Source organism: Plectropomus leopardus, chromosome 1, assembly GCF_026936395.1.
Source record: "Plectropomus leopardus strain MGB_pleo_1.0 chromosome 1, ASM2693639v1, whole genome shotgun sequence".
NCBI classification, from domain to species: domain Eukaryota; kingdom Metazoa; phylum Chordata; class Actinopteri; order Perciformes; family Serranidae; genus Plectropomus; species Plectropomus leopardus.
The window spans coordinates 23,643,713-23,654,379 of NC_142176.1; positions in this window are offsets into that span (position 1 = coordinate 23,643,713).

The following is a 10,667-nucleotide window of genomic DNA, read 5'->3' on the forward strand; positions in this document are numbered from 1 at the left end:
TGGGGTTAAAAAAGAAAATGACATCAAGAAAGTGCTAGCAAATTAAATAATGTATTGTTTTCTTCTTTTTCTGTAACAAAATTTTAAATATCTAATCAAGAGAACTACAGATATACTTTTTGAGACATCTTTTTTGACGATATCCTTGAAACCCCTCCCCCCCAGCAATTTTTTCAGATCATTGTATTAGTTTTCTATTGTCTATTACAGTTGGGTTTCTAAAAATCATAACCATTACCACTGTAATATCGAAAAACAGTTCTGTTACACATACTTACAGTACACACAATCATTTATCATTTGTGTATGTTTTTTCTCAGAGTTTTGTATTCATTTTAAATAATTTCAAAGTATAACTTCCTTCCCACCATTCAGACATGTTTTTGAGAAACTTCAGTGTTATGTCTGTCTTGCCTTTAAACTGGAGTTTGTGTAGCTTCTGATCAGAACCAATAATTTAAAGACTTTGGCCACTGTGGTTTCCAGTCATGTTAGTCCTACAGTCCTGTTATTTGGGCTGTACTAAGTCTTTATTCTTACTTTAGATCTTTTTATAATGCTGTTATCCCAACATTGTGGTTTTGATAGACCAACTCTTTTTATTTTCACAGAAGAGGAAGTTTAAATGGATGTAGTTTAAAAAGAAAGTGGAGCACTGAATGTCATTTTATGAAGAGATTTGTCAAACCATTGCTGTGCCTTAAACTCTTTACTCTGCCAAGCACAACACACTGTGAGACGACATTTATCAGTAACAATTTTTTTTACTTCAACTGCTGAAAATTAGGTGCCCAGTGCTGTTCAAAAACCTACATCAGTTGTCCCACTGGCCTGGATCCGCATGTGGCCATATTCACCAAATATTTTGTGATTTCTGTCATACTATCATATGCTATATATGGCTCAGTGACTTAATAAGAAGACTTAATTTCAAGTTTGACTGTTTTATCTGTTTTGGTGGCAGGAAGCAGAAAATGTCCACATATTTTGGGAAATCCAGAGTGTCATACTGGCCTCTGCAACAATTTGTTACTGCTGTTTAAGCAAATGTTACTATTTACTCTCTGATGATGAACTGTAAGCTGCTATTCTCCATTTGCACAATGTAGTGTACTTTCCCCAAGTTTGTAATATACCGATCACACTACACTGTGCAAGTAGAGAATAATGTAACACATTGAATTCCCTCTCCGAGTGGTGCTAATTAAAGTGTATCTGATCTCTATCTGTCATGGTCCGCTGTCATACCTCTGGTGTCCTGAGAATGTTATATCTCTACTTTAATCAATTTTCTATGGGCATGTTTAAATGAGATGAATGCAAAATTCAGAACATTAATACAACCACTATTTTCTATGTAAAGATATTGTTGAGCAATGATGTCCTGTCCAGAGAATGAAGTCACACTCCCTCAGTGTGCGCTGTAATCTGAGCTTCTCTGTGCTTTGTTGTGGTAGTTGGTCCGACCTTGCATGCATTTGCGTCTTTGAGTGTTTCTCCCACTGGCTAGCTAATCACCTCTACTCTGTGCTCATACAGCGTTTACCACTGACAACGCCCCAAGATGTTGTCATAGAAGCACACCACCCACCACCCCCCTAGGTTAACACCAGTAGCTCTTTCACCCCTGTTACTGTTGTTAGTGCTCTCTGTGTTGTTAGCACCGTCAGCTGCTATCAGCTGGCTCAGCCACCTCCATGTTGAGAGAATCCAGGCTCAGCCTCCGAATCATAGAAATGCTCTGAATGTCACATTCAGCTTCTTTAAACAGTAAAAGTGAAAAAAAAAAAATCATTTGTATTTACATTGTTAATGGCTTGATTTACAGATGTAAATTTACCCATTGGCAAGTCATGATTTCAGTGTTACAGTACAAGAATATAAATTCAGACTGCCCAGCTCTCACCCTCTTTCTCTCTCTCTCTCTCTCTTTCATACACACACACACACACACACACACACACAATGAAGGTTTTCTTCCCTTTGTGTATGCCTGCCGTTGAAAATGCACTTTGATTTAAAAGCCTTTGAATGTGACATGTTATCCAGTCCATCCAATCAGAAGGCGCTGATTTATGTGGCATCAATAACAACTACACGGTTTAACACACAAACTTTTCTCTTTAATGATCCAAGCAGGATAATTTAACCCTTAGATTGCTACCCACATACACAAGGAGTGTGAAACTATTTCATATCAGACGGCTAGATTAGGTTGACAGCTGAATGAAATGAGCCATGTTGAGGATTTACTGAGATAATAAATAAGAAAGATAAGAAATAAATTTGTGGTGCAGCTTGTAGTTTGGTAAAAATAATACCATGAGAACAGCAGGTAAAAGTCACAATGAACCAGAAAAATTGCTGTAAGAATCCAGTACAATTTAAATTATTAGATTTTTTTTTTCTAACCCTAATTAACTTGTATCTCTGAGAAATTATGTTTGCCGACGTTCTAATGCGTCTTTAAGGAGCCCACTGGACAGCCTAAGCGAAAGTCCTATAGATGTTTTTCTTTCTTTTACTATGGCAGGTTTTAGCAGTCTGTATGACTCAGCACAAACATTTCATGGAAACAGTAGTGGCGTTACACTGTGTAGCAGCTGTTGGTCTTTGCCTTCTTCTTGTTAGCAAACACGACATTGTCTCACGATCCTCCTCATTGTTAGCCGTGCTAAAACTTAACTAACTTTTATTTCTGCTAATATGCTAAACATGTTAATGCTTTTAATCACAATGAAAACTGTATTTTTCTAAACTGTGTGTTTGTACTCACAGATGAGAGTCTGGGAGAACACATTGTAATAATCATGTCAGTAGAGCCAATCTAAACACAATGTAACAAAGACTTTTATATGATACCTGACTTGAAAATATACACAATTCCAATTATTTCTCTGTTTGCTGTCTTATTCAAAGTGCTCGACCTTTGCTGCTGAGAAGAATGTGTCTTGAAATCAGTCAAAAATGTCAGTGAGAAACTGCTGCCATCCTTACAGAAATATCCAAACAATAGACGACAGAAGCTCTTTTGATCTCCATTACAAAACATTTTTTAACTCGGTAGTTGCTGTGTTATATCATACTTCAGCATTAATTTAAAACTTTCTAATTTACTCATATATTGCAGCATGTACAGCTTTGATTAGGAGAGTGGCTACCTGGCATAAGCACGGCAGATTTAATGCTAATATTTGCAACACTTAATGAGTAACTTACAGTAACACCACATTGAAAAGCAGTAGCCACTTAAACACAGAGATGGCGCTATAGGGCCGCAACAAAGTCCCTCCTTTCTACTGCTCCTGCATTTTACACAGAAACAAACGATGGCGGCGTCATTTCGCTCCAGTGTGTGGTTATACACTGTATCGTGGCATTCCGCAATCAAAAGAGGCACAGCGGGCGTGACTGTTACCACGCGAGTCTCCGCCTCTAGTGTGACATATAATATATGCATTATAACATAATAACAATAGCAAAGGCATAAGATGCCATTAACAACCATTCACCGTCTCTGCTATATGACACCTGACCTCGTCCTCTGCTAAAGGGGTAAGGAGCTCCCGAATGTCATTGTTTTTGTGGTTTGCGGACATTTACAGCTGCTGTTCTTCCTTGAATCAGCCGCTGTGCTAACAGCTGCCCAAAATGACTACAAATAGATGCGAAACCACAAAAAGATGCATAATGACTACAAAGAGAGCCAACACCACCACAAAGTATGTGAGTCTTGCTCCTCTGTAGGAGAGGTGGTGGGGCCCTCTGCATATCTTTGCCCAAGGGCCCATTGTCTCATAATCTGCCCATGCTTAGAGATGCGAGGCAGAGATGCTGCGTGCAGTGAAAGAGACAGGTGCATTCTGGTGTTCTGAAAACAACTGGAAGTTTTTGGACTCTGGCCTGCTGGTTTGTTGCAGTCAGTAGTTAGAGCCGCAACAGAGGGCGTGACACACAACTCACATAGGAAATTTCGATTTTAAAGCTCTGTCACGGCCAATTGCTGCAATTTGTGCTAAACTGGCACTACTTATTTTGAACAAATGCCCATAAATCCGCCTAATCACAGAAAAAGCGCTGCTCCAGATAACTTCAAAATTTCCCTGGCATTGCTCATGTCAGGTTTTCCTCAGATACAAAGTAATCTAGTGATAGCTGTCTGTACCTCCATGGGGACATTGTGAACAGGAACCACTAATAGCTAAGTCGGCATACTTTTTCGGGAGAAAGATTTCTGTATTTCTTTTTTCTCTAGCAGGAAAAGGTGATGCCATGCACCTCTGTGCACAAATAGGTATTTAGTAACATTCAAATTAAAATCTGATGACATTTAAGGGGTTGTTTAGTCACTGTTAATCAGATCTGATCAAACCTTACCCACACGGTGCTCATGAAGCAAACAAGTTTTTGAGTATTAAACTTTTGAATAAATGGTACATCAATTTATAAAAACAAATGGTCTTTTTTTCAGATTTTATCGTTGCATGTTCCTTTTCAGTCATGAATACTCTAAGTTACAGAGGAAAGGTTTCCAGGGGCTTAAAATATTTCTTCTGGATGTACTGACAAACGTATTCTCATCACTGCCAGACAAAACTCTACCATACATTTGGAAGCGCATTAATCAGCATCTTCTCTCACACAGTTCACTGCCAGTTAACCACTGAGTAATTATTAGTGTTTTAACTTCCTGGATGATTGAGTGGTCTGATGAGAGTGACCGGCCAGCGGCAGCAGGTCATATGATGCGTGAGGTGAAGTTATCAAAGCAGGAAGTACCGACCAGAATCAACAGCACACAGTCAGACAGATACAGTACGCTGGCTCATTTCACCATGACATTTTTTCCATTGTAAGAGCCCATCTACACAGCCAAGGTCGGCTCACGTAATATCCACAAATAAGTAAGCCTGAGCAGCTGAGATCCTAAAATCTGGGTTAACTGCCAATGTAAGAAGCCTGACCCCTGTGGAACAACCTCACTGACCCCTCGTCCACCCTGAGACATCAAGATATTGGACTCAATAGTCTCTAAAATGTATGATACACATAATTCTTGCCCATCTATTAGAATAGTTACTGTATGAGTTACTTACACCCATTATATATATATGGCATATGCCACATGCAAGTGAAGAAAATTCCAGAGTTCTCCTGTAATTATAAGATTGACCATTTTTTTTTAATCTCATACAGTTCGGTTAGGAGGGGAGACAGAGGATGCTGTAACATGGGATAATTGTAACATTTTCAATCTCTCCACCCAGGAACAAGCTGCAAATCACCACATTCACTCTGCACATGCTCAGTTTAGCCCTTGCTCCTCACGTGAGGAATTAGCACCCTGTGGCAGACACAGCCTGCCACAGGGTGCCTGATATGCCTGCTTTGTAATTATAAAACTTGTATCACATTTATTATGTGTCTGTGTAGATATATTTCATACATGTTGTTGGTGGTAATGTTTTAGCTGTTAGCTTTAAGGTAAGCTAGTTTGTGGCTTCAAGAGTATGGGTTAGTTGTGTCAAAATGTTAAAATATGTTTAAAAGAAGATATCTTTTTTTTTTTTTTTAATTCTGTGCTATATAATTTCATTATTTTGTTCAACATAATGAACGTTTCAAGGGTTGGAGTTTCAGTGGTATTCTTGTGTTCTATAAAATTATATAGGAAACGTTTTTTTTAAAGATGGGAAACTTTTCTTACAGGCTAAGATGAGCCTCTCACTTTGCACTAACTAATAACTAATCCAGACAGAATAAACTACACAGACAAGCGCACATTAAATTTAATTTAAGTCTTGAACAAAAAGCTTTCAATGTTTTAAGAATTTGTTATAATTCTATTTTTATAATGTTAGGTTTCATCCAAAGCTATGTTGGGGCATTGCAATATTTCACCCCTTGTGTTTGAGACCACACAATTTTCTGTTAATGTTTCAGGACAGCTACACCATTTAATAGAGGACACATGTAACTAGTATGTAGTACATTTTGAACATAGTGGCTTAAAAGAGCTCTATTTTAACAGACAGAAATGTCAAAAATGTTAGAACCGTCCCGGCACCCCTTTGTATGTACCTTACCAAGGTCCACTTAAGGTTTTCGAATAACTGATCTTTGCAAATTCTTAGTTTTTCTCAGTAAATGTCTCTATAACGTCAAATTTAAAGAAAGCTCACACAAAGCTTCATGGAGCAGAGAGCTTTAGTATCTTCCTCTGCCTTTTTGCCACAGCACTATATTTATAGCACAAGTCTTTGAAAGTAATTTCCCTGAGGAAGGTTAATGTTTGAAAACATTATAACTACAGAAGTCAGATGAACTGAAGCGTCCAGCGGCTTTTATGCTGGTTTTATTCTGGTTTCTATTTTTAGTTTGGTGCATGTGGAGGCCATTCTTTGCTAGAATGGTGCTGTAAAAATACCTGGGGACACTGGTTATTAAAAATAGCTCCGAGAGGAGGTGGTGAGTGAAGGGAGGCAATCCTGTGAGAGTCAGACATGCTGTAGCTTCAGTGTGAAGTCGAGCCAACATGCTGTTTTATTCCCCTCTAAAAATATACATTTGTAAGAATTCTTCTTCAGTTGATTCATCAACTATTTTTGGAGATCTTTTCTCATCTTCTCTCCCTCTCACTAATCCAGCTGTGCCACTAACTGCTTAAATATATATTTTAAAAATGCAGATAAAACTAAAATTTGCATTCAATGCCTTTCAAGGCCCCCAATCCCACTGAGGCCCTAAGTATTGGGCATGCAAATTGTAATTAATGCTTTAAGACATGTAAATTCATCAGTATAGTCTGCAGTGTGTTTAGGCCCAGATACACCAAACGGACATCAAAGTGGTGACAAAGGCCAGCTGGTGTGTTGCCTCACATCACCTGCTGTGTCCTAGCCAAAAGGTTGAATACACCACAAATACTACAGTCAACGACCACCTTGCATGTACATTCTGCATGCAAGGACATAACTCACCATACCAGCGGGTGGCATACATTTGTATTTGTCATTCAAAAAGTGAAACCAGAAGACCAACAGGATGGATTTATGAAAGCCAACCAGTTAAAACATTAACAACACAACCCGATGTCAAAAGTACAAATGATACTTACTATGTGCTAGCCAACAATAACACACACCATTAGCCTACAAACTGTTTCTGCTTAAGAACTCAGTGGCTCAAAAATATCCTTATATACCAAGTTTGTTTCAGTCTCACTCCCCCTTGAATTCAGCCCTTTGTTTGCTTCCCTCATTTCTGCGTCCCTTGTTGTTCACTGAGCTTTATTATGAATCAGAGCGACTTCATTCACTGATGCCGATTCAACATGCTGAATCAGTTGAAAAAAGCCAACAACGGCCGACAGGGGGTGACTGGTGCCAACACTGACCACCAGCCAACTTTCAGCTTGGTGTGTCAGGTCCCTTACAGTGGTTGTATTGTTTCGTTGTCTGCTCATTTCCTCCTGCCTTTTTCAGAACATGATGTAATAAGTCACCCTTTATAAAAGATTTATTGGTTTTAATTAATGCCTGATCAGTGGTTAATTTATATTTTTCCAATGCCACAGTTCCCACACATATTCATGGACAAAAATGTAAAAGTTTTCCACAACTTTTCAAGGACCCATAACAAAAATATTTTCCTCTTGCCCGTCTTATATTTTTTTTCAATATCAGTGTCAAACTGTATTGACAAATTATTTGAGAGAGGGAATAAAGGGAGGAAATAAAGAAATGAAAAAAGTTTCGTCTGAGGTTGCTATGTAACTCTTTGGGGAGTTTATGCATTACTTTCAGGGTAAATTTGTGTCTCTGGCTGTTTTGCATCTCTCTGGGGTCGTTTTTCGTCTCTTTGGGGTTGTTTTGCATTCATTTGTGGTAGTTTTTCATCTCTGTGGTTATTTTTCATGTCTTTGGTGTTGTTTTTTTCTTTCAGGGTTATCTATGAAAACTAAAACTTTCATTACGCACAACAAAATCCATGATTTTCAAAACTTTCCATGATTTTAACAAATTCCATGACTTTTCCAGGCCTGGAAAATTTGATTGTAAAATTTCATGACTTTTCCAGGGATTCCATGACCATGGGAACTCTGTAATGCCTTACAGATCAAGTAAAACCCATTAATAAAACATCCCTTTTGCTGGTCAGCCTACCCGACTGCTAAAAAGTTACATTTTTTTGGTAACCTGGCAGCCCAGGTTTCCTCTTGATGGATAATAATGATCTGCAAAGCCCGAGTTAAAGATAATTTTAACCATTTATAAAGCCAATAGCTACAACTTAACAGGCACTGACAAAGAGTGACTTGAAAGTCCTACCCATGTGCAGCATTGTTCAGTCCCTTTTATGACTCACACCCACGAAAAAAACGATAACTGTTGGTTATATTTCAATATTGCAAATTACATAACTAAGTTATAAAGTAACTGAAATGCACTACATTAGTTAACTCCTCCCTTCTGCCTCTCTCGCTCCGTCCTGTTCATACAAACTGGTCGCTGCTTCCTGTTGGTGACTCTCCTCTGGCCCTGAGAACGGCTGCTTACACAGTGTTGCCGGGTGAATAATGGGACAAATCATGCATACAGCAGGGGGATCGACGGTCAGTCAGTCTGTCAGTTTTAAAGACAGACACCCACGCCCACATGCATACACAAACACACACTCTCCAGTCTGAGTGCCAGTGATAACACAGCTCAGCCGACCCATCTCCTCATTTCCCGTGTCCTCGTCCAGAGTTGGTTCTGGCACTGCAGCTTCCGCTAACAGCTCCAGCCAGAGACATCAGAGCAGGACGGTATCCGCTCTGAGGTGTGTGACTGTGTCGTCTCCTCTCTGTTCCCATAACCCAGCATGCCCTGCTGCCCCCTCACCCACTGCCGGGCAGTAAAGACACAGGAAGTCACGAGTGAGTGAACAAACCAGGTGGAGTGATGCTCAAGCAAGAACTTGATAAACGTCTAATCGGTCCCATTTTAATGTGTCCTTATATGGCCTTAGAAGAACACAAGGTCAAAAGGTCAGCACACATCAATACCTCCAATGCTAAAATCAGAGGAGAAGATCAATTTTATTGATCTAAAGCAGTGTTCCTCAGACGTATTGTAAAGGTTAGCCCAGAGAAGTCCCACTCATCTTTTCTGACATTTCATCTCAGCCACAGGTGTCTGTACTGTTACAGTCAGCCAGCTTCAGGGACACTGATGTGCAAAAAGCTTCTTTCATTTAAAAGGTTTCTGATGGAAGAGCCATGATAAGTCATGCTACTGTCCCATCATCCCTATGTTTTTGGTCTTCCTAATCTAATACACAGTGGGAGAAAGCATGGACAATTTATTACAATACTGTAAAAATAACAAACTTTAAGGTAGTCATTTCAAGATATTACATAGAATTTACCCAGTTAAGTTTGCATTTTAAGTGTGATTTCTGTGGAATGGAATAAAGAGAGTATTTCTCGCTTATTTTTTCACTGTATACACACCCAAGTGTTTTGGCTTAATGTGGCCAACTTTTAAAAAGAAAGGATAGGAAAGGATAAATGTTGAAATAAATCGGTTCCATGTAATGCTATATTTCAGCTAAGATTGAAAATATCATGTTGTATATCATACAACTTTTTTAAAAAAAAGTTTGGGATAATTTTATATTCATGAGGAAAAAAAAAAAGTCTGAAACTAAACCGACTTTCCTGCTCTTTATAAATGAATTTCAACAATATATCTTATCTAATGTTATGAACAAAAAAGCTACCGAGACATTTAATTTACTAAATGATAATAGATGTATAAAACAAAAACTCTGGTATTCTAAAATGTTAAAGTAATTTTTTTGTTTGTTTTTTGTCTTTTTGTCTCTTTTCTTTCTTGGTCTATGTATCTGTTTGTACAATTAAGAAAGTTGGGACATTTCTGAAATCAGAGTCTACATGGGATTTGGTCATCTAGTTTTCCTGCTATAGAAACAACCTTTAAAATGTTATCATGGATTAGATATAAAGAGATGGTCCATTCTGTACACTAAACATTAGAAAAGGGGGTTATAACAAGAATATATTTACTGTTGTTTACAGCTATCTGTGTTAGTTTCTCTCTGTTCAGTTGTTAAAATGCTTTATGTGTTTGTGGTTTTGAATGTAAAAGCTGCAATTACATGTCATATGTTTAAAAGTGTCTCTGAAGCTGCCGAGTTGTACTGTGAAACTTAATCTGAGTAGTTGTGTCTGATGCAGCTTCAGAAAGCCCGACACTCATCACTTACAGTAATTACCACAGACGACCTCATGAAGTCAAAGCAAATCACTGTATGATTACCATATCCATCTTGAGAAAATTAATTTGCTTCCTAATTATCTCTTGTATATCACAATACACTTCGTCGTGCTCTTTATGAGCAAATTCTAATTTGGTTTGATGCTTTGAAATTTGGTGTCTGACTGAGGAGCTGCATCACTGAAAAGACTGTCAACAGATGGTGTATCCTCACCAGCAAGTGAACGTAAGGTGGAGACAACTGTGGAAATCCTGCAGGGCATGAAGAACATAAAGGTAGACTGGAAAATTATATGTTGACTCTTAAATTCAAAATTAAAGTCTAATTACTTCAACACATTTGTCAGTTTACAGCACAGCACTTCTCAGTGGAAGAGGACAGTG